The sequence below is a fragment of the Schistocerca gregaria genome, chromosome 4 (genome assembly GCF_023897955.1).
Source record: "Schistocerca gregaria isolate iqSchGreg1 chromosome 4, iqSchGreg1.2, whole genome shotgun sequence".
Lineage (NCBI taxonomy): Eukaryota > Metazoa > Arthropoda > Insecta > Orthoptera > Acrididae > Schistocerca > Schistocerca gregaria.
Window position 1 is genome coordinate 259,188,419 of NC_064923.1, and position 24,903 is coordinate 259,213,321.

At 43.4% G+C, this 24,903-nt stretch overlaps 1 protein-coding gene across 4 annotated transcripts in view; it reads right to left on the reverse strand.

The window, feature by feature from the left end:
* The window catches only part of LOC126267438 (adipocyte plasma membrane-associated protein Hemomucin-like), a 250,578-nt gene that overhangs the window by 220,266 nt on the left and 5,409 nt on the right, over positions 1-24,903 (reverse strand). Inside the window, exon 2 of one of the 4 annotated variants that reach the window (XM_049972703.1) lies at positions 9,002-9,082. The exons of 1 other annotated variant lie outside the window; for it this stretch is intronic. The gene's annotated coding sequence lies outside the window, so the exon portion shown is untranslated. Of the gene's footprint in view, positions 1-1,821; positions 2,042-9,001; positions 9,083-24,903 lie in introns of those variants that run through there. 2 more of the 4 variants (XM_049972702.1, XM_049972701.1) reach the window with 2 other exon arrangements.

Consider the following 24,903-nt stretch of genomic DNA (forward strand, 5'->3'; position numbering starts at 1 on the left):
AACGCTTATGATTGGGCAAGGGGGTGCTGTTTTACTCAAAATTCACTCTTCGTTTTGGAGATAGGTGCAGCTTCCTAATACTTGTCCTCTATAGTCTCTATAAAGGAATAAAAGCTTTGTGGCCAATAAAGAATCCCCATCTGTCTTTCTACAGACCAGGTATTAGGTATTAGTATTTATCTGCTTGTCACTTAGCCCAATGTTCCTGCCAAGGAAGCCAGGGAAGGAAAATTTTGGGGTCGCATCTCTCTGTGTTGTACAAGTTATTTCCTTCTGAAGAGATTGTTGGGGCCATACGGTCACCAGTAAGAGAAAGCTTCATCCACTTAATGTGCGAGTTATCCACCATGATGCCACCCATTCAGAATGGGAGCTCTCCCCAAGGCCGCCATTCAGTCACAACGATGGTTCCCTGGCCAGTAATCCGTTGCTCCAGAGTCCCGGTGCCCCAGTCATGATGGACACATACTCATTGGCGTACACGGGGAGGCTTCAGCTCAGGCACCTACAATGTGATCACTTTGTGGTCAGAGGGCTAACAACAAGCAGGTACTAGGTGAGCCTCTAGCCCCCTCCCCCGCACCCCTCCCTCCCCAACCAACCACCATAACGGGATGGCTACTGTGCTGGATTTTGGGTGTACTATCTTATTGGAAAATGAGATGGAAATGTACAATGGTGGAACAGACACCACATTGGGCGGCCTTCCATGCATGATCCGTATTTCTGAAAAAAATGGAGCATGATCCGTATTTCTGAAAAAAATGGAAAAATGATGACAGGTGACACCCAACGGTGCTTTATTAATGAAAAGGTATAGAGATTGCCGGAAGTGAAATGGAAAACTAATATCATAAATGATGTACCAGGTCTAAATGGGGTCTACACCAGAAAGACCATCCGATGGAAAAGCAGAAGGAGAAAAAGGATAGTGGAAGTATAGGTTCGCAGCACAGGAAAGGAAGTAGTGCTCCAATAGCTGGGGCCACGTGGTAGCCAGGCATGTACTCACAAAACAGCCCCCCTGGGGTGATTCGTTATGGACTCGCGTACCTTCTGTAAACTTTCTATAAAATTTTGTATCTTTGTGAGAGAACTGAATATGTCGATTTCGACAACTTTCTCCTCATGTAGAATGTACTTTAGTTAATATATTCAATTTCTGAGCAAAACTGACTGTTGGTTGGCCTTGTGTTGCGCATATGAACAGTGTCGTGAAATAAAACTTCAAACTTTACGAAATGCGAAATTTCACTTGAAGAAGATGAATCTCACTGAATGGCAAAGGAAACTAATTGCGTTCATGTTATGAACAAAGCATAATATGAAGTGCAATGTTAGGCTAAGAATATCCACAAAAATAAATCATTACTATATTCGAAAGAGACTAACTGTTAATTATCAACACTGTTCTCTGAAAATTGATGTACTTACTATCACGACACCAGACCAACTTGACTACAAACTGTTTGACCAAGAATGCGAGGTGAGATCTGCCCTGAAATAAGTGACTTACCTCTTGCTCAGGATGTTGAGTACTGGCGTTCTCGAAAGCAAATACAAATCAGTAGATGCAGCAGATAAAGGTAAATAATCTACCCGAAATTCTTTGTCATAAACAGATAAACAGTCTGCTGCTTCGTGTGGCGTAAAGTGAAATGTACACACGGGAAAAATTCCCAACTTTACTATGAATCATGGAAGTAGGGTTAACTTTAAAGAAAATCGTTTTTGAGGAATCAGACTATTATTATTGACAATAAGACTGCACAGCTTAAGAAAAATTACGAAACTCTCTCATTACAAAAATTATAAACATACCTTTAAAATTTCTTCTAACTCTTCAATACTATAAGAAGAAGACAGTATTATACATTAGTCTTTCTATCTCCATAATAAAGTGTTCTAGACAGCTTCTCCGAAATACACAGAAAACGGATCTCATTCTTTGAAAAGCTTAACTGCATGCTACTATGCTTCAAATAAGAATGTCTCATCCCTGCACAACTGATTGACTAACGAGTCAGCCACAGATAAAACTAAACACAGTCAGCGATGTTATTCACTGCGATTACAGTGCGGTCATTCATCTTTGTCGCAGTACAGTAAAAGTGAATTATTTACAATAGCAGAAAACATAGAAAAACCTTACACTTGTTTACACTTGAAATGCAGAAGACGAATTAATATACGATACTCCACTTAAAGAATGGGCCGCGCCATTTTCTTTAGGCTTGGCTAGCGGCGTGCTATGTTACGATGGCGCGGGGATGTCAGGCGTACCTAGACTACAGACATGTACCGGCTGGTTATAATTAAAGTGCAGCTACTCGCAGAGGTTCAGGGTGGGCTCCAATTATCGAGTAGCAGCGAAACTTGGTAGGTATTCTAATGCTGTAATGCGGAACCGATTTATACGAAAAAAAAAAGAAAATGGTTCGAGCTTTGCCGCGCGGGATTAGCCGAGCGGTCTTGGGCGCTGGTCCCGGCGGAGGTTCGAGTCCTCCCTCGGGCATGGGTGTGTGTGTGTTTGTCCTTAGGATAATTTAGGTTTAGTAGTGTGTACGTTTAGGGACTGATGACCTTAGCAGTTAAGTGCAATATGATTTCACACACATTTGAACATTTTCTTTTTTTTCCGAGCTTTGGCCACAAGGTACAAATCTGGTGCTGTGAATGCACGAAAGACGTATGGAAATCTTACAGTTTTGAACATGGCTGTGCGGTCAGCGGACGTTTACAAAGTAAACTTAACAGCAATAGCAGCCCTCGGTCGCAAAAAAGGACTCTTTTGATCCAGTACTCGGCACTGGTATCAGTGCCTTCATCAGAAATAAAGCTCTCAGATTGGCCTATAGCATAATTACAAAATTACAGGAAAGAAATTTTTTAATTACTAGCTAGTAGTACAAAAAAGACTACTTACATGTCACAAATTAAACTAAAAATCAAGCGATAAAGTTTTAGTCAACAAATCTGCAAATGCAAGCTAATGAACATTACACCAAGAGTGCTATCCAGTAGCCGCAAATACAAACAGGCTATTTAAAATTCAAAATGTGGACAGACGAATGTTACGATGAACATTATTTTGTACATGAGTAAAAGACAATTTTATCTGACAGCAACAGACACAGTAACAAATTGTCTTTATGAGAGCTTACAAACACAGTTTAAAGCCTGAAAACACCACTTTAGACGTACAAAGGAAGCTGAATAAATCAGAAAGCAGAAAAGAATGGTATGACATAAAAAGTTTTAAAAAACAAAAATATTGAGAGTCGACTTAGATACAAAAAATATTTCGGTAACTGCATGAGGGAACACGAAATCAAATATCAAGTAACGGCTTTATATCACTGAAGAAGCTTTTATTACGTAATTGTAGCTGCTCATTAAGAATCAGGCCATCATTACGAGAAATATGTTTAAAAATTTCTAATTCTTCGAGAACATGTAATCAACAGCCTTTCTTCTCAGTGTGCAAAATGTTGATATCGTGAACAGCTTTGGGTGGGTGACCTGTAATCAGAAAGTGGTCACCAAAAGACGAATACTGGGTGATAGCGCCATTTTTTTTAAAAAAAGATGTCCTTTGTATCTGCCTGTAAAGGCACGTCCTGTGTGTCCTATGTAATAAGAAGAGTAAGAGTCGCAAAACATCTTATAGACACCAAAGTTTTTCAAAGGGGAACAGTTCGATTCTAAATTGTGAATAATATTTTATTCAAACAATTATTGGTTGAAAAGCAACATTACAGTTGTGTTTATTACGAAGAAAGCGTTAAAACCAAAAATCAAAAGACTCCTTTGTTGCGAGTGAGGGCTGCTATTGCTGTTGATTTTACGTATAGAAATGTTTGCATATGTAATAGATCAGGAACTGGACGTGAACAAAAAAGTTCAGACAACTGAGAAAGTCATAAAGATCATTTTATTATTAACTGCCGCTCAGGCAATTTGTTCAACATGAGCACCAGAGACATCGATGACATGCTGTACAACACCAAATTGTTACATGGTGGCCAAGTTTAAACCAATTTTTTGCATTGTAAATCGGTTTTTCATTAACGCATTAGCATATCTGCCAAGTTACGCTGCCATACGATAATTACAGTCCACACTGGACCTCCGTGGGTGGCTAGACTTTAATTATAGTCACCCGTACTTGAGAACACATGAAGTAATTACTTACATCTTTTTGAGGTGATAATTAAAACTTTTAGATTACCGCTCATATGAAAAGTAGCGCTTTACACGGCGCAGGCGTGCTGTAAATGGTTTGCTCACAGAATAATAGTCCAGTTGAACACATTGGCGGGGGAGAATGAACGTTACAGCCTTAGTCTGCTTGTCTTAATTTACTGCTCGGCGTATTTTCTTCATTCACTTCTGTCACTTGTTGGTTTCTCCAGCAAGGACCGGACGCTGGTTCTAAATCACCTTCTTTAATTAATGTTCCTTTCCACAGACTGTCAAGCCGGCCGGAGTGGCCGAGCAGCTCTAGGCGCTACAGTCTGGATCCGCGTGACCGCTACGGTCGCAGGTTCGAATCCTGCCTCGGGCACGGATGTGTGTGATGTTCTCAGTTTAGTTAGGTTTAAGTAGTTCTAAGTTCTAGGGGACTGCTGACCTCAGCATAGTACTCAGAGCCATTTTTGAACAGACTGTCAAAATCTAACAATATCAACCACGAATATGACCTGCAATATTATTATTTTTTTGATTTTCGGACTTTTATTCATCCACCACGCTCCGGTACATAAGGGTTACGTCCAAAATGTTGTATGTTCCCCTGTGGTTAGAGGATATTTATCGTATGTACGCATAGAGTATCCATATTCTAGTCTTTATATCTTTTATCTCAATCTATGTAGAACACACACAGTAACGGCGCATTTAAAAACCACGCGCAAAGCCGATGCGTGTTTCAAACCACTTTACGAGACAGCGTCGCTCCTCCGCGGCCATGAGGGCCAGCATCCCCGAATATTTTATCTGGTAAACAAGAAATCGAAGACCTAAAGACAGGCGCTGTTCCATTGATGAAAGTGCAACAGCGATATGTGACGTGGGTCTTTTGTCAGAGAGACCACCAGGCTAGAGAAAGCTGCTTAGCTATTGAGTCAGATCATGACAACATCTGGAAGTGGTGCAAAGGTCTGCAACTTTCTATAAATGTTCAAGAAAGTAAAATCGTGATCTTCAGAAAACAAAGAAATGTCGTACCTTGTGATTACTTTATCATTCTGTCACAACCGGAATCAGTAAACTCATACAAATATGTGGATGTTTAATATATAGCGATATGAAATGGAACTACCATGTAGCCTCAGTCGTTGAAAAAGCTGTTGGCAGACTTCGGTTCATTGGTAGAGTAATAGGTCAATGCAGAGGTAACACAAAGGATGTTTCTTAAAAAGCGCTCTGCAGCCCATCTTAGAAAATTGATCCAGTCTGTGCGACCAATGCAAAGTAAGACTAAGTGATGACATTGAACATACTCAGAGAACGGTGGCGCTAAAGGTCACAGTTTTGTTTGATTTGTGGGAGATAGTCACGGAGATTCTGAAAGAACTGAAATGGCAGACGCTGAAGATAGACACGAACTATCCCTTGAAGGCCTACTTACCAAGTTTCAAAAAATAGACTTAAGTTAGGAATCTAGGAATAAATTACAGCTCCTTACACATCGCTGTTGTAGGAACCGCGAAAACCAGTTAAGACTAAATGTAGTGAGCACAACCCGCCTGTGAACCCCTGGAAGTTCTGCTCCGGTGGTCGTAGCTGTTGGTCATGTGGCATTAAATGTGTGCACTACAGTCAGTGTTTACAAATCTCGTGCTACTGGTATCGGCTAGAGTAGGTTTATTACACAGCTGCATTAGACGAAAATTGATAGTCTCTTCACTTTAGTAAGCACATGAAAAAGTATACAAAACAACGGAAATTTAGCCCCGGAAGGACAATGTGCAGCCAGCAGCTCTCTAAATCCAAAGTCAGCTAACTACAGATCAAGTAGATAGTGTGCAACGTAATACTAACGAGTATATCTACTACACTAGTGGAAATTGAAATAAGAACACCGTGAATTCATTGTCCCAGGAAGGGGAAACTTTATTGACGCATTCCTGGGGTCAGATACATCACATGATCACACAGACAGAACCACAGGCACATAGACACAGGCAACAGATCATGCACAATGTCGGCACTAGTACAGTGTATATCCACCTTTCGCAGCAATGCAGGCTGCTATTCTCCCATGGAGACGATCGTAGAGATGCTGGATGTAGTCCTGTGGAACGGCTTGGCATGCCATTTCCACCTGGCGCCTCAGTTGGACCAGCGTTCGTGCTGGACGTGCAGACCGCGTGAGACGACGCTTCATCCAGTCCCAAACATGCTCAATGGGGGACAGATCCGGAGATCTTGCTGGCCAGGGTAGTTGACTTACACCTTCTAGAGCACGTTGGGTGGCACGGGATACATGCGGACGTGCATTGTCCTGTCGGAGCAGCAAGTTCCGTTGCCGGTCTAGGAATGTTGGAACGATGGGTTCGATGACGGTTTGGATGTACCGTGCACTATTCAGTGTCTTGGCGTGCATCCGTGCGTCGCTGCGGTCCGGTCCCAGGTCGACGGGCACGTGCACCTTCCGCCGACCACTGCCGACAACATCGATGTACTGTGGAGACCTCACGCCCCACGTGTTGAGCAATTCGGCGGTACGTCCACCCGGCCTCCCGCATGCCCTCTATACTCCCTCGCTCAAAGTCCGTCAACTGCACATACGGTTCACGTCCACGCTGTCGCGGCATGGTACCAGTGTTAAAGACTGCGATGGAGCTCCGTATGCCACGGCAAACTGGCTGACACTGACGGCGGCGGTGCACAAATGCTGCGCAGCTAGCGCCATTCGACGGCCAACACCGCGGTTCCTGGTGTGTCCGCTGTGCCGTGCGTGTGATCATTGCTTGTACAGCCCTCTCGCAGTGTCCGGAGCAAGTATGGTGGGTCTGACACACCGGTGTCAATGTGTTCTTTTTTCCATTTCCAGGAGTGTACTTAGTAGTAGTAGGTGCAATTGTAAACACACAAGCACAGCCCAGAGGTTGACTTGGCTCTTATTTACATATACATTTGACATTCGTATGGCACTCTAAGAACTCTAACTTTATACTTGAAAATAGGCGCGACTTTCATCTGCTGGCTGCTGTCGGCAGCGGCCTGAGAGGAATATTTAGCGCTCCTGTATTCGTCTGTCTGACTGTGGCTCACAGCGTCGCCGAGGGTGACCCTCTATGCGAACATCTCGCAAGACCACAGGTACAAAGGACATGTTTCATCACACTAGCAATGGCGCCTAGGTGAACACACATTTTGACATGAATTTTTCCGGTGTCAAGTATGAAAGGGATGCCGCCGCCTCATGCTTGCAGGACCTGTACAGATACCTGTGTCTGGCTCGGCAGCTGACGGCAGCGTCGTCACTTCGCGGGGGCCACCGGTGCACTCCGATTCCTGGGGGCGTGTGCGGCAGCGTTCTGTGCACACTAGCGGATAGGAGGGCGGCAGGCAGTGAGTGCTTCGCGATCGAAATATTTTTACCTGTGTTATTTTGTGAGATGTATGATGTTATTCCCTGCGCAATCAGAATAAAAAAGAAATGCGATCGCTGTTACTACTTTCTCACAAGACCTGCATCTTTCCAAACACCAGGGGATGATTAGCAAGAGAAATACAATCACCGCAAACTGATTTTTTTTATGAAAAGCAATATACTCTTGAATTTCCCTTTGTGAGATCCTTCTTTCTCCACCACAGAGCCGCCGATTTCCATGTAGGGGAGGGGAGGGGGTGAGGGGGTAGGGGAGTGGGGAGAGGGAGGGGTGGGTGTTTACCAGGGGGAGGGTTCAATTAATTGATCAATTTAATTAAGTAGTCATTCAAATTGATATGAATGAGAGGGGTTATTCGAATAACTCACAGCGAGGGGGGGGGTTAGGATGGTTGGAGGTTTCCTGAGGGGCAGGGGGTTGGGAGGGAGTGGGGGAAGAATGAGCTAAGTACCTGTCAATCAAAGGAGAAAAATAGGTTTGCCCCTGATTGCATACCTGCGCCTATTTAGGCAACCCACACTAACGAAATGAGCTGATGGCCTTGCTGTTCCACTACTAATGTTACCAAGTGACTCTGTCACTTAGTACCGTCGAAGGATGCTTGACAAATGTGCCTACCTTCAACATCCCTATGGGGATTCCAGACGAAGTAATAACATTTAAATTGAGTACTTATGTAAATATTCGTGCAGTTCGGAACGAGATCTAGGCAGATTTTTCCCGATCCCAGTTCGAAATGAAACAACATACATCAAAGTGAAAGTTAAATAACCGATCTTGTGTGTAATCAGTACTGATATCAAGCATATATTGTATATTGTGAAGCAGATCGCGTTAAATAAGACTATCCCAGACGAAAATTCCTTCTTGAACTCAGCCTAACGAAACGTAAACCTTTATTTTTTGATCACGTAACAGGAAATAGTTGACAATGCATAGTATACAGTGATCAGCTGGAATTTACTCAATTGTTGTTAGTCCTAGATCAATAAACTCTCATGACAATTACTGTTGCACTCGGTACCAATTCGCGGTTTCCGCCAATCTGGTATTGTCAGTATAGAGCGTAAAACAGAACAATGTGTATCTGTATATGACGTACAACTGGAGACCTAATAATTAGTTACGTGGTGTAGCTGTGCTGTCTGAGGCGTCTTTTCATGGTTCGTGCAGCTGCTCCTATCGGACGTTCGGTGTGTATTGTCCTTAGCGTAAATTAATTTAAGTTAGATTAAGTAGTGCGTAATTTAGGTACCGATGACCCCAGCAGTCTGGTCCCATAGTCCTTACCACATACTTTTTCTAATAATTATATTTAACTAGTGTGTAAACTACAAATTATGACCTTCTTTGAATAAAATTATAGATTTGTGTAACACTCACACTGAGCAGTAGCCGTCACAGTACCGGTCTGCAGCATTACTGTTGTTGTCGTGGTTTCACGGACCTCAGCCAAGTCTCTGTAATGTAAAATGTAAAAATCTGAACCTTTTTAATAATTTCTGAATATGTGAAACGTTGGCACTCTGTGTGTGCGGAACCGACCGCAGAGTAAATGTAGCTCCATGTCCTCCAGCGTTTAATTTAATATTCAGCAGACACGGGATACTGGCTCAGTCGTCACCTTCTTTGTCAATATAAGCAATAACATTTGAGGTTTTGCAGACGGGGTATGTGAACGGTGAGCTATGACCTTTATGGCATTTAGAGAGGAATGAGTGATCTTCCAGAGAAGATTAGAAATTGTCAAACAAACCTACCTTTTGACTCTTGGTTTTGTAATCAAACCCACCCGTTCCTAACATACTCCGCCCGAACCAGCCTCGGAAGGCCCAACGGTACCGACCGGCGGCCGTGTCATCCTCAGCCCACAGGCGTCACTGGATGCGGATATGGAGGGGCATGTGGTGAGCACACCACTCTCCCGGCCGTATGCCAGTTCACGAGACAGGAGCCGCTACTTGATCAAGGAGTTCCTCAGTTTGCTCGCAAGGGCTGAGTTGCTTGCCAACAACGCTAGGCAGACAGCATGGTCACCCATCCAAGGCGGCAAGGCCGTTGGCTGAATAAAATCATGGAGTGGTAGAATTTACGACGGTTGAGTAACAATTTAACATTTCCCTCTCTAGAGTTCCAGACTAATGATCCTGAGACTGTAAACACTAAGCCTGAACAGAGTAGCGATGTTCCAAATGAGTATGTATCTGCGCCTTCAGACGTACGTGGAAAGAGTCAGAGTTAGGAATGGGGAATACAGGTCCATTACCTGAAATTCTCGCCCATGTCACTTGTATAACTGAAGATGATAGCACAACTGATATTAGCAATGTCGAGACATCGAAAGGTAAACAGTGCGACTCTCAAAGAGATACCAACAACTCAGAAATGTCCAGGATAATGGTCTTTTGGGGGCTGTAGGGTCAAGCAGAACCAATCCTGAACTAAGACAAGACAAGCGACGTCTGGTTCAGTCTCAGTCCAAAATGCAGAGCAATTCATGATCAGAAACACCAGGTCTGAAAGTGTAAGTACGCTTCTATCAACAAAGGACGGCATTCAAGTGGCAGAAACTAGGAGGTCTTAAAATGGTAGAGCAATATCGGTACAAATAGAAGATGCAATCTGTGTGTGATCCGTCTGGAGGGAGTAGCAGAGAGGCGAGGGCAGAGTTTTTCAAACAGGAAACTATGTCTGTTTAACCAAGGATACAGAGTGGAGTTCAGACTGAATGTGCACCAACGTCAGCGAGCAGCGAGCAAAGTAGACAGAATTCATATCTCACAAGATTTAGAACGCAACGTCACTGCGTCAGAAATCTGACCTGTAAATTTCTCCGATCATTGTGCCTATATTACCAGAATCAGTTATAAAAGCAAACGACTTTTCGTGGGAAACGACACTGGAAATTAGATACCACCTTACTCAGATACGCGTAATTAAGAATTATGATGCTGAAAACATGGAACGCCTGAGTCATGAACGTAAGGAAATACCCCAATAGATTAAATTGATGGGTGGAAACTCAAACTACGGAGATTGCTTAGACAATATGATTACAACAGACGTGACTAGGAGAAAAATATAACTTATTGGGACATATAGGAACAAGAGCTAATTAACATATTCAGTGATACGTCGAAAGCTGGCCGTTGTGGCTGAGCGGCTCTAGGCGCTTCAGTCCGGAACCGCGCTGCTGCTACGGTCGCAGGTCCGAATCCTGCCTAGGGCATGGATGTGTGTGATGTCCTTAGGTTAGTTAGGTTTAGGTAGTTCTAAGTTGATTCAAATGGCTCTGAGCACTATGGGACTTAACATCCATGGCCATCAGTCCCCTAGAACTTAGAACTACTTAAGCCTAACTAACCTAAGGACATCACACAACACCCAGTCATCACGAGGCAGAGATAATCCCTGACCCCGCCGGGAATCGAACCCGGGAACCCGGGTGCGGGAGGCGAGAACGCTACCGCACGACCACGAGGTGCGAACTAGTTCTAAGTCTAGGGGTCTGATGACCTCAGATGTTAAGTCCCATAGTGCTCAGAGCCATTTGAACCATTTCATACGTCGAACGTGTAACAGATCGAAGAGGGGCTCGTTGTATTGGCAGGCAAGAAATACCTGCCAACAAACATCGAATCCCTTAGGCCGATAACCTTGATGAGCGCCGATTACAAAATACTAGCTTAAGCAGTAAACTCAAGATTAAGGGACGTAAGGAAAATCTTGATAGGAAATTACCAAACTTGCAGGGTCCCTGGACGCAGTACAGCCGACTTCTCGAGTGATTACCATGGCCCAGTAGCCGTCATGGGTGTCTATAAAACAGGGACACACCAATAACTATTGACTTTTCGAAAGTTTTCGCCCGTTTTTCCCACAGTTTTCTACTGACAGCAACGCGAATTTCGGTATCTGCAGCAAATCCTCCGAACTCGTCAATCATTTGCCGAGGAGCTCAGTCCAGAATCAGTTGGCAACTGACAGGACGATTCGATATAAAGAGGACAAGCCGTCGGGGTTGCCCATTATTGTTGGCCTTATATGCAATTGCGCTCGAATCTCACGTAAGAAAATTTAACAGCTCTCTCCCAGCCTTAATCTTACAGGGAACGAAAATCGTATGTCGAGTGTTTACAGATGATCTGAGCGTATTTGTGTTGGCACAAGACCAGATACCCTATACAAAACATTTACTGAACTCTAACTGTCCAGCAACAAGAACCACGATCAATTGTAACAAATCCAAGACAATGAACTTAGGGAAAGGTTTACTGCTGAAAGAACAACAATGGATACAAACAGTAACAAAGATACGAGGTCTAGGGCTAGATCCGGTGTCAAATCATCAAAGGATGCATATTACCATTTGGCGATCGATGTTGAACAAAGTTAGGGCCAGCATGCAGCTACATTGCGAACCAAGTCTCGATATGACCCAGAAAATAAAACTAGTCAATTTACCGGAAGCGTGTTACGTAAGTCTGTTTTAACAGTACCAGCGCCAATAGCCAGAAGACTACTACCAGCTATAGGATATTTCGCATGCCGTGGAAATATTTTCAAGGTAAAATGTGACACACTAACATTACCCTTTAAAGAAGCTGGGATCGGACTATTATATACTGACGCAAAATACAAAAATTAGCTACTAATGCGCCGTGTCCTTAAAAGTTCAAAATTCAGCCGTAGCAGTCTGATAAGTATCCTTCTAAAACCAGTTCAACCAGAAAGCCAAGTAGCTCCCTTCAATATTCGCAAAATAAACTCACGTTTCAGTTTTCTCAGAACAGCCATAGTCGAGAACAGCTACGTTACCCAGTAAAAGAAATGTTAGTTTGCCCCGAAAAGTGAAAGAGCATTGACGACAAATAGGTTACGTCAGACATTAGGATAGAGAGGTGCAAAGTCGTCAACGAAACGATTCCAGTTTGTACAAAGTTATACATCTTGCGGATTCACCGAATTTTAGTAAGTGTAATGAGGAGGATTTATACATATGTCACTAACCAAGAGAAATCTCGGAATGGGCGCTGCGAAAACTTGTATCACTGCTGCGGACGGCATTGCAGTATGTCAAGATACAACTTGTGACATCAGACTGAAGGCGATATCCTGGCCAAAAAGTCAGTATGGTAATCTGGCTATCGAGTCAATTCGAACGCTACCTGATAACATCAAAAACATCGAGTTTAACGCAACTTAACTTTAAACTGACCACGTTAGACCACGAACTGCAGAACAAACAAAACTACCAAGACAATTTTGCAAAGCACGCAGTGAAACTACTGCTCTGTACCACATGCAATACTTCAATGGAGGGTTGGGGTTTATAACTGTCGCGATACTTCAGCGACCACTAATTACGACACCCAAGTCAGGGACCAGAACCAACACTTAAGTAGGGCAATTAAGCCACACACCAGTTACCGCTCTGCAAAGCTTAAGAATGTACATGTTTCACAACGTGCTTAGAACTGCGATCTTGGTCAACTTCACATGCGCTGAAGCGTAACTTGGTATGGAGACCAACAACTAAATACAGCAAGTCAGCTGCTTTAACACACTTAAGATATGTCGCACATTAGCTCCACTACAATTCAGAATTGTTTTAAGACTGCTAGACACGAAATGTTAATAACCACTGACAGGTTAAAAAGAGACAATCGGTCACAGCGGCACTAACACTATAATAGACTTCATCTCCCGCTGGATACTCCAGTGGCTGCCCTACCTAGCGTCATATTGGAAAGATTTGGTGGACTAAGTCCACTCAATCCCGGATGCGCTGCAATATATCCACGAGCAACGTCACCCTATTACTATTCACTAACATGCAATTTAAGAAAACATTTGCAACCGAAGGCAAACCCTATGAACAGATATGCTTATGTTGTTGTTGTTGTTGTTGTCTTCAGTCCTGAGACTGGTTTGATGCAGCTCTCCATGCTACTCTATCCTGTGCAAGCTGCTTCATCTCCCAGTACCTACTGCAACCTACATCCTTCTGAATCTGCTTAGTGTACTCATCTCTCGGTCTCCCTCTACGATTTTTACCCTCCACGCTGCCCTCCAATGCTAAATTTGTGATCCCTTGATGCCTCAAAACATGTCCTACCAACCGATCCCTTCTTCTAGTCAAGTTGTGCCACAAACTTCTCTTCTCTCCAATCCTATTCAGTACCTCCTCATTAGTTACGTGATCTATCCACCTTATCTTCAGTATTCTTCTGTAGCACCATATTTCGAAAGCTTCTATTCTCTTCTTGTCCAAATTAGTTATCGTCCATGTTTCACTTCCATACATGGCTACACTCCAAACAAATACTTTCAGAAACGACTTCCTGATACATAAATCTATATTCGATGTTAACAAATTTCTCTTCTTCAGAAACGCTTTCCTTGCCATTGCCAGTCTACATTTTATATCCTCTCTACTTCGACCATCATCAGTTATTTTACTTCCTAAATAGCAAAACTCCTTTACTACTTTAAGTGTCTCATTTCCTAATCTAATTCCCTCAGCATCACCCGATTTAATTTGACTACATTCCATTATCCTCGTTTTGCTTTTGTTAATGTTCATCTTATATCCTCCTTTCAAGACACTGTCCATTCCGTTCAACTGCTCTTCCAAGTCCTTTGCCGTCTCTGACAGAATTACAATGTCATCGGCGAACCTCAAAGTTTTTACTTCGTCTCCATGAATTTTAATACCTACTCCAAATTTTTCTTTTGTTTCCTTTACTGCTTGCTCAATATACAGATTGAATAACATCGGGGAGAGGCTACAACCCTGTCTCACTCCTTTCCCAACCACTGCTTCCCTTTCATGCCCCTCGACTCTTATTACTGCCATCTGGTTTCTGTACAAATTATAAATAGCCTTTCGCTCCCTGTATTTTACCCCTGCCACCTTTAGAATTTGAAAAAGAGTATTCCAGTCAACATTGTCAAAAGCTTTCTCTAAGTCTACAAATGCTAGAAACGTAGGTCTGCCTTTTCTTAATCTTTCTTCTAAGATAAGTCGTAAGGTCAGTATTACCTCACGTGTTCCAACATTTCGACGGAATCCAAACTGATCCTCCCCGAGGTCTGCATCTACCAGTTTTTCCATTCGTCTGTAAAGAATTCGCGTTAGTATTTTGCAGCCGTCTCTTATTAAACTGATAGTTCGGTAATTTTCACATCTGTCAGCACCTGCTTTCTTTGGGATTGGAATTATTATATTCTTCTTGAAGTCTGAGGGTATTTCGCCTGTCTCATACATCTTGCTCACCAGCTGGTAGAGTTTTGTCATGACTGGCTCTCCCAAGGCCGTCAGTAGTTCTAATGGAATGTTGTCTACTCCGGGGGCCTTGTTTCGACTCAGGTCTTTCAGTGCTCTGTCAAACTCTTCATGCAGTATCGTATCTCCCATTTCGTCTTCATCTACAGCCTCTTCTATTTCCATAATATTGTCCTCAAGTACATCGCCCTTGTATAAACCTTCTATATACTCCTTCCACCTTTCTGCCTTCCCTTCTTTGCTTAGAACTGGGCTGCCATCTGAGCTCTTGATATTCATACACGTGGTTCTCTTCTCTCCAAAGGTCTCTTTAATTGTCCTGTAGGCAGTATCTATCTTACCCCTAGTGAGATAAGCTTCTACATCCTTACATTTGTCCTCTAGCCATCCCTGTTTAGCCATTTTGCACTTCCTGTCGATCTCATTTTTGAGACGTTTGTATTCCTTTTTGCCTGCTTCATTTACTGCATTTTTATATTTTCTCCTTTCATCAATTAAATTCAATATTTCTTCTGTTACCCAAGGATTTCTAGCAGCCCTCGTCTTTGTACCTACTTTATCCTCTGCTGCCTTCACTACTACATCCCTCAGAGCTACCCATTCTTCTTCTACTGTATTTCTTTCCCCTATTCCTGTCAATTGTTCCCTTATGCTCTCTCTGAAACTCTATACAACCTCTGGTTCTTTCAGTTTATCCAGGTCCCATCTCCTTAATTTCCCATATTTTTGCAGTTTCTTCAGTTTTAATCTACAGGTCATAACCAATAGATTGTGGTCAGAGTCCACATCTGCCCCTGGAAATATCTTACAACTTAAAACCTGGTTCCTAAATCTCTGTCTTACCATTATATAATCTATCTGATACCTTTTAGTATCTCCAGGGTTCTTCCACGTATACAACCTTCTTTCATGATTCTTAAACCAAGTGTTAGCTATGATTAAGTTGTGCTCTGTGCAAAATTCTACTAGGCGGCTTCCTCTTTCATTTCTTAGCCCCAATCCATATTCACCTACTATGTTTCCTTCTCTCCCTTTTCCTACACTCGAATTCCAGTCACCCATTACTATTAAATTTTCGTCTCCCTTCACTATCTGAACAATTTCTTTTATTTCATCGTACATTTCTTCATCATCTGCAGAGCTAGTTGGCATATAAGCTTGTACTACTGTAGTAGGTGTGGGCTTCGTATCTATCTTGGCCACAATAATGCGTTCACTATGCTGTTTGTAGTAGCTTACCCGCATTCCTATTTTCCTATTCATTATTAAACCTACTCCTGCATTACCCCTATTTGATTTTGTGTTTATAACCCTGTAGTCACCTGACCAGAAGTCTTGTTCCTCCTGCCACCGAACTTCACTAATTCTTACTATTTCTAACTTTAACCTATCCATTTCCCTTTTTAAATTTTCTAACCTACCTGCCCGATTAAGGGATCTGACATTCCACGCTCCGATCCGTAGAACGCCAGTTTTCGTTCTCCTGATAACGACATCCTCCTGAGTAGTCCCCGCCCGGAGATCCGAATGGGGGACTATTTTACCTCCGGAATATTTTACCCAAGAGGATGCCATCATCATTTAATCATACAGTAAAGCTGCATGTCCTCGGGAAAAATTACGGCTGTAGTTTCCCCTTGCTTTCAGCCGTTCGCAGTACCAGCACAGCAACGCCGTTTTGGTTAATGTTGCAAGGCCAGATCAGTCAATCATCCAGACTGTTGCCCCTGCAACTACTGAAAAGGCTGCTGCCCCTCTTCAGGAACCACACGTTTGTCTGGCCTCTGAACAGATACCCCTCCGTTGTGGTTGCACCTACGGTACGGCCATCTGTATCGCTGAGGCACGCAAGCCTCCCCACCAACGGCAAGGTCCATGGTTCATGGGGGGGGATATGCTTATACGGTAACCAAATCCGCCCCTCATGAATATTGCCAACACCGACGTATTTATACACGATAAAAGGACAGTGACATATCATCAGCACACCACACTTAATATGTATCAGGCTAGTCGGTGAAGCCTGTAAAACCATATAAATATTTAAGGAACAACTAGAATAACGCTAAACACGGCTTCACAGCCGGTCTGTGTGGCCGAGCGGTTCTAGGCGCTTCAGTCTGAAACCATGCAACCGCTACGGTCGCAGGTTCGAATCCTGTCTCGGGCATGAGGTTAGTTAAGTTTAAGTAGTTGTAAGTTGTAGGGGACTGATGGACTCAGATGTTAAGTCCCATAGTGCTCAGAGCCATTTGAACAGCTTCACAAACGTCAAACTAATTCCTCTCAAGAAAAAGTACACGGGAATAACAATATATCACTAAAAGTGATAAAATCTTAGTCCCCGCTCATATTCCCTAAACAACAGCTAATACCGCCAGAAAAACACATCATTGAAGTTTCAAACATCGATGACTGGAAGCTACTAGATGTAAACAACGATCTCTGCTACGCGTTTCCTAAAAGTAAATCGACGAAACAACAAAAGTATAAACAAAAGACAAACATCTCGTAGCAATTCTCAAAGGCAACCACATGTCGATGGCTCACCGCACAGCCCACACCATTGTACCATTGTGAAGGCTCCGTCCGACTCACTGCCCGTTCGCTGCTCTCTTGGCTTACGTTAGACGGCATTGCCGCTTACCCAGTACGGAATAGTTTGAAGCAGCTGGTCTTTTCAATTAACACTGTAGCCCACCAGACGGAAGACGAAAGAAAAATTCGCGGGGACTCCCATATGGCACAGCAATAGTGTGGTATCCCTGCATCTGAGATAATAAGAACAGTGTCTAGATTTGTGAACCCTTTGTAATTAAGGTTAGTATTTCTTCCCGTTACATTACCCAAGAAGGATGCAGGTAGTAAAGAGGAAGTATGCTACAACGAAGGGAAAGAAATTCATTTTAATTATTCCTATAGAACCTCAGTTTCTGTAGATGATAAGTGACAGAATTTAGTGAAAATATCAAAAATCTTTGCATATACACTGAAACGCCAAAGAAACTAGTATAGGCATGCGTATTCAAATACAGGGATATGTAAACAGACAGGCAGCCGGCCTCGGTGGCCGAGTGGTTCTAGGTGCTCTAGTCCGGAACCGCGCTACTGCTACAGTCGCAGGTTTGAATCCTGCCTCGGGCATGGATGTGTGTGATGTCCTTAGGTTAGTTAGGTTTAAGTAGTTCTAAGTTCTAGGGGACTGATGACCTCAGATGTTAAGTCCCATAATGCTCAGAGCCATTTGAACCGTTTGTAAACAGCAGAATACGGCGCTGCGGTGGACAACGCCTATATAAGACAACAAGCGCCTGGCGCAGTTGTTAGATCAGTTACTGCTGCTGCAATGGCAGCTTATCGAGATTTAAGTGAGTTTGAACGTGGTGTTATACTCAGCGCACGAGCGATGCGATGGGACAGAGTCTCCGAGGTAGCGATGAAATGGGGATTTTCCCGTATGACCATTTTACGACTGTACCGTGAATATCAGGAATACGGTAAAACACCAAATCGCCGACATCGCTGCGGCCGGAACAAGATCCTGCAAGAACGGGAACAACGACGACTGAAGAGAATCGTTCAACGTGACAGAAGTGCAATAGTTACGCAAATTGCTGCAGATTTCAATGCTGGGCCATCAACAAGTGTCAGAGTGCAAACCATTCAAGGAAACACCATCGAAATGGGCTTTCGGACCCGAAGGCCCACACGTGTACCCTTGAAGACTGCACGACACAACGCTTTACGCCTCGCCTAGGTCCATCAACAGCGAAATTCTACTGTTAATGACTGGAAACATGTTGCCTGGTCGCACGAGTCTCGTTTCAAATTGTATCGAGCGGATGGACGTGTACAGGTGTGGAGACATGAATCCGTGGATCCTGCATGTCAGTAGGGGACTGCTCAAGCTGGTAGAGGATCTATAATGGTGTGGGGTGTGTGCAGTTGGAGTGATGTGGGACCCCTGATACGTCTAGATACGACTGTGACAGGTGACATGTACGTAAGCATCCTGTCTGATCACCTGCATCCATTCATGTCCATTGTGCATTCCGACGGACTTGGGCAATTCCAGCTGGACAATGCGATACCTCTCACGTCCAAAAATTCTACAGAATGGCTCCAGTAACACTCTTCTGAGTTTAAACACTTCCGCTGGCCTCCAAACTCCCCAGACATGAACGTTATTGAGCAAATCTGGGATGCCTTTCACGTGCTATTCAGGAGAGATCTCCAGCTCCTTGTACCCTTACGGATTTATTGACAGCCATGCAGGATTGATAGTGCCAGTTCCCTCCAGCACTACTTCAGACATTAGTTGAGTCCATACCACGTCGTGCTGCAGCATTTCTGAGTGCTCGCTGGGCGCTGCACGATATTAGGCAGGTGTACCACTTTCTTTGGCTCTTCAGTCCATAAAGAAGCATACAGTTAATTTCAGTTTCTTATCATTTAATAACAATCAAGAAGGAAATTCAGTTTAAATAAGTAACAAAAAATCGCTACATGAAATGAAACACTTGCTTTAATGTATTCCAATTTGAAGGATTATTATTACTTTTTAGCAGACAAGATAACTTTCAAATGATAGAGCACAGCAATCAGTCGTCCTTTTGTTTCAGGTTTTATTGGGCAAATGTAGATTTCAGTTAGTGCTTAGCCACTATCAATGCACTACTTCTTAGTATCAATGCATGTCCTAGTACGTCAGTCCCCTGATGGTCGGGCTTCTGTCACAGTTCGTTCAAGTCTTGAAAGAAATGTGACAGATGTCCGAACATCGGGGGATTGACGTACTAGGACATGCGTTGATAGTATAAAATAGTGCATTGATAATGGCTAGGCATTAGCAAAAATGTGGATTTGCCTAATTAAACCTGAAAGAAAAGGACGACTGATTGCTGTGCTCTATTATTTGAAAGTCATATCACAGCCGTTGAGTGGGCCCACGTTCCTAATGGAAGGTTACTTGATGATACAAGATAACAGGCACACAAAACAGGCCGAGATGACAACTGAATATGAGTCAATGGAAAGGCTATAAGGGGAGTCAAAAATAAAATAAAAAGAGGTTGGCTGCACGGAGTGCCCACGCAGTTAGAGGCGCATGTCACTGACTGCGCGGCCCCTCCCGCCGGAGGTTCGAGTCCTCCCTCGGGCATGGCTGTGTGTGTTGTTATTAGCGTAGGTTAGTTTAAGTAGTGTGTAAGTCTAGGGGGACCGATGACCTCTGCAGTTTGGTCCCTTAAGAACTCACACACACTAAAAGAGGTTTGTAACGCATGTCTGTGCAGTGGCACTCGCCACGGAGGTAAGCCGGTTCGAATCCTGGTGGTCGATGAAACTCTCACTACCAGTATTTGTGCGGCAAGGGGAGGAGAAGTGGTGACGTAAAGCTCCTGATCAACAGAGATTGCGCCAACGTCCTGGTTTAAATTCGAATCCTCTCCACAGTGTTTCGAGAAGCCATGGCACGTGACGCTGTTGATGTTGGTCCGTCTGTCAGATGGGGACGTAAAGCACGGCGACCCACTCAGTGCTATTCGAGAAGGAGTATGCTGTATGCCGGCAACCTTCTCTCCTGCGACCGTAACGGTTGCATGGTTTCAGACTGAAGCGCCTAGAACAGCTCGGCCACACAGACCGGCTGTGAAGCTGTGTTTAGCGTTATTCTAGTTGTTCCTTAAATATTTATATGGTTTTACAGGCTTCGCCGACTAGCCTGACACATATTAAGTGTGGTGTGCTGATGATATGTCACTGTCCTTTTATCGTGTATAAATACGTCGGTGTTGGCAATATTCATGAGGGACGGATTTGGTTACCGTATAAGCATATCCGTTTATGGGGTTTGCCTTCGGTTGCAAATGTTTTCTTAAATTGCATGTTAGTGAATAGTAATAGGGTGACGTTTATCGTGGATATATTGCAGCGCATCCGGGATTGAGTGGACTTAGTCCACCAAATCTTTCCAATATGACGCTAGGTAGGGCAGCCACTGGAGTATCCAGCGGGAGATGAAGTCTATTATAGTGTTAGTGCCGCTGTGACCGATTGTCTCTTTTTAACCTGTCAGTGGTTATTAACATTTCGTGTCTAGCAGTCTTAAAACAATTCTGAATTGTAGTGGAGCTAATGCGCGACGTATGTTAAGCGTGTTAAAGCAGCTGACTTGCTGTATTTAGTTGTTGGTCTCCATACCAAGTTACGCTTCAGCGCATGTGAAGTTGACCAAGATCGCAGTTCTAAGCACGTTCTGAAACTTGTGCATTCTTAAGCTTTGCAGAGCGGTAACTGGTGTGTGGCTTAATTGCCCTACTTAAGTGTTGGTTCTGGTCCCTGACTTGGGTGTCGAAATTAGTGGTCGCTGAAGTATCGCGACAGTTATAAACCCCAACCCTCCATTGAAGTATTGCATGTGGTACAGAGCAGTGGTTTCACTGCGTGCTTTACAAAATTGTCTTGGTAGTTTCGTTTGTTCTGCAGTTCGTGGCCTAACGTGGTCAGTTTAAAGTTAAGTTGCGTTAAACTCGATGTTTTTGATGTTATCAGGTAGCGTTCGAATTGACTCGATAGCCAGATTACCGTACTGACTTTTTGGCCGGGATATCGCCTTTAGTCTGATGTCACAAGTTGTATCTTGACATATTGCAATGCCGTCCGCAGCAGTGATACAAGTTTTTGCTACGCCCATTCCGAGATATCATAAAAATGACATCACACTGCACAACCATTTCTGTCGACCACACTTATCAATTACGCTTAAACACAGACTTCACGAAGGAAATGTGCCATTGTGCGCGGAGGGCAGGAGAACTTTTCCAGTTATGCCGCTGAACCTGCATTTCAGTGTCTCCGAGTCAAAAAGCCATAGGACTTCACTGTTTTATTTGATAATGGTACATCATCGGACCACCTGACGACTCTAGTATTGTAGAATAAAAATAAGCCCTAATCAATCACTAGTGCTCCTGCTGGAACCGATATAAGTCACTACAGAATAATATGCGTTGTATATGCTTCAGCGCAATAAATTCATCACGACATGTTCTTCTTTCCATCCTTCATTCCTTTCCTCCTTTCTTCCTAATATGGTGTTTGACCACACTTTGCTTGTCTTTTAGCTATTTTGTGTGTGTAGGTGTGTGTTTTCAAATTGTGTTTTTTATTAGATGTTAGCCTTGTTTAATGGCTGATTATGGGAAATATAGTTTATAAATGCTTAGAGAACATTGGTGCCATAATCGCGATGGAAAAAGTTGCAGCCTTCGTTGAAAGTAGTTATTGAACATAATCTCTAGTAGGCCTGAGCCATATGTAATATTGTAGAAGCAGTCACTACCAGTCAATAATACTGATTATATCTTTCTAGTCTATAACATTAACATTATCTTTGCCGGTGTGGCCGAGCGGATCTAGGCGCTAGAGTCTGGAACTGCGCGACAACTACGGTCGCAGGTTCGAATCCTGCCTCGGGTATGGATGTGTGTGATGTCCTTAGGTTAGTTAGGTTTAAATAGTTTTAAGTTCTGGGGGACTGATGACCAAATCAGTTAAGTCCCATAGTGCTCAGAGCCATTTTTTGTTCCGCTTAAAATTGTACTTGAGAACAATTTTTGACGTGGATATATTTAATTTGTGACTCACACCAAGAATAGGTCTAATTAACTGCATTCTCCCAGTAAGTCAAACTGTCTGTTTGTGTGCTAGCGTGCTTAGTGAAGTATTTTCACTAACATGTATTTTCTTCAATTATAAGCTTAGGTTAGTCTTATGGCATTAATCTCCTAGCCTAACTTCTAATATCGATTGTTAGTTCATGTTGTTAGTAACTATTTAGCCACGGAAATAACGTTGGAGTACTTCTACTAATCGGCCAGAACATTATGACCACCGACTTAATATCTATGTAACCCCGTGCAGGCAATAGCAGCGTCACCTGGCGAGGAATGGCTGCTAGTCAGAGCCAGGCACGCTGCATGTAGTATCAGTGGCGGGCTGTCCGTGTGTAGAATAGGAAAGGCGCGCCAGCTATCTGAGTTTGACCGAGGGCAGATTGTCATGGCCCGGAGGCTCGGCACGAGCATTTTGGAGACTGTGCGACTTGTCGGATGTTCGAGGAGTGCGTGAGTGTATCCAACACGTGGCGAAACCAAGGTGAAAGCACGTCCAGACGTTATGGGGTTGGACGACCACACCTCACTACAGATGTCGGACGTCGTAGACTGGGCAGACTGGTAAAACACGGCAGGTGGCAAACTTTGTCGAAACTATCATCAGACTTTAATTCTGAGAACAACTGTGTCTAAATACACAGCGCACCGAACACTCCTAACAATCGGCCTCTGCAGCCGACGACCCACGCAAGTGTCAATATTAACACAACTACACCGGCAACTACAGCTGAACTGAGCACTTAACCATCGGCACTGGACGTTGGAGCAGTGGCAGAGCGCTGCATAACCTGAAGAATCCCGATACCTTCTTCAGCATGTCGATGGGTGGCCGCGAATCAGTCGTCTTCCAGGAGAACAGAACATCTCTTTGACATCTGTACTGCGGGAGAAAGCTGGCGACGGCCCATTATGCTCTGGAGAAAATACTCGTGGGCATCCATGGATCCACTGAGCTCGTGCAAGGCACCATGACGGCCAAGGACTATCGTATACTGGTTGCAGGATACGTACATCCCTTCATAACGATAATGTTTTCCGACTGCAGTGGCATTTTTCAACAAGATAATGCGCCATGTCATAAGGCGAGGGGTGTGATGGAGTGGTTCGAGGAAACAGTGTTGAGTTCCAGTGGATGTGCTGGCCCCCAAACTAGCCAGATCTGAACCCAATGAAACACAACTGGAATGTGATTGAACGTGACGTCAGAGCTCTTCGCACCCATGTCCGGAATTTACGGTAAATAGGTGACTTTTGTGTGTCCCTCCAGCGACTTACCAAGGCCTCATTGCTTCAATGCCACGTCGCGTCACCGCTGTTACCAGTGCCAAAGGTAGACATACCAGCTATTAGATAAGTGGTCATAATGTTCTGGCTGTTCAGTGTACTCAATAGTTGACAGTCATATTTTAGGCGGCTAATTTGACGGAAATGTGTGTATTCAGAAATGAAAATTGTGATACTTGATGTAAAGATGGCACTTTTTTTTGCATTGCTGACATATTTTTGCAGACATTTCAGACTTGGAAAGAACATTGGCACTTGACGAGCAACATAGATGTGGTAATTATTTAATTAAAGACGGTGTTGTCTCTCAGAACTTAGATCGAACATTGAACGTTCTACGAGTACAACCTTTTTTTGGCGAAGACAAACAATATGAACTTAAACCAGTAGTTGATTTTTTTGCGTGTTTGAAGTTTTGCTGAATAGCATTTAAAGTAAAACTCATATCTGACAACTATATGTTACTAATTTGTTAATTGTATTGCATAAGCAAATGATGATTTAAACTATTTAAGGAAAGTATGTATTTTATCCGTTCCAATATTTCATAACTTTAACTTAAATTTTCTGATGCTAGTCAGTAAACAATTTTTTTGGAAGTCAGTAAAGAAAACATAGTTGACAACGTTTTTGTCATTTTAGGGAGTTCTCCTACTTTTTCGAGTATGTGACGTATTTTTTAATTAACATTTCAGGTCGTTTGGATACCTTTCAGCACATCCCACATAGGGTCACATTGTAACTGGGTATTTAGTTTTAATGGTTGCTGGGATACTAGGCTCTGATTGGAGGAAAGGTAAGAGAGATGTGGCTTCATGATGTCATCGAAAGTTCAGTGACCTAAGTCATGTGGTGTCACGAATATAAACGAAGTGTGATGGAGACACCGCAGCCATACTATTGTCATCCCTTTCCAGGGCTGACCTAGTACCTAAGACCACCCGACTACTGCTAATTAAAAGTTATGCAGAGTAATCGACTAGCTCTTTTATTTTCTGTTAAAAGCGCAGTATTTTTCGGCAGATACACTTTT